Source organism: Chrysoperla carnea (genome assembly GCF_905475395.1).
Source record: "Chrysoperla carnea chromosome X unlocalized genomic scaffold, inChrCarn1.1 SUPER_X_unloc_11, whole genome shotgun sequence".
Classification (NCBI taxonomy): Eukaryota; Metazoa; Arthropoda; class Insecta; order Neuroptera; family Chrysopidae; genus Chrysoperla; species Chrysoperla carnea.
Window position 1 is genome coordinate 60,001 of NW_025408056.1, and position 394 is coordinate 60,394.

At 42.6% G+C, this 394-nt stretch overlaps 1 non-coding gene across 1 annotated transcript in view; it reads right to left on the reverse strand.

The window, feature by feature from the left end:
* LOC123303617 overlaps positions 1 to 394 on the reverse strand; it is a 2,156-nt gene extending 1,762 nt beyond the window's left edge. Inside the window, exon 1 of the ribosomal RNA XR_006535722.1 lies at positions 1 to 394. This exon is cut by the window's left edge and continues 1,762 nt beyond it. This is a non-coding gene — a ribosomal RNA (small subunit ribosomal RNA).

Here is a 394-nt window from a genome sequence, read left to right on the forward strand (position 1 = left end):
CCCTGATTCCCCGTTACCCGTTACAACCATGGTAGGCGCAGAACCTACCATCGACAGTTGATAAGGCAGACATTTGAAAGATGCGTCGCCGGTACGAGACCGTGCGATCAGCTTAAAGTTATTCAGAGTCACCAAATTAAACGATGCAAATTAAAATTTACACCGATTGGTTTTGATCTAATAAAAGCATTCCTTCCATCTCTGGTCGGAACTCTGTTTGCATGTATTAGCTCTAGAATTACCACAGTTATCCAAGTAAATGTGGGTACGATCTAAGGAACCATAACTGATATAATGAGCCTTTCGCGGTTTCACCTTAATTTGGCTTGTACTGAGACATGCATGGCTTAATCTTTGAGACAAGCATATGACTACTGGCAGGATCAACCAGGGA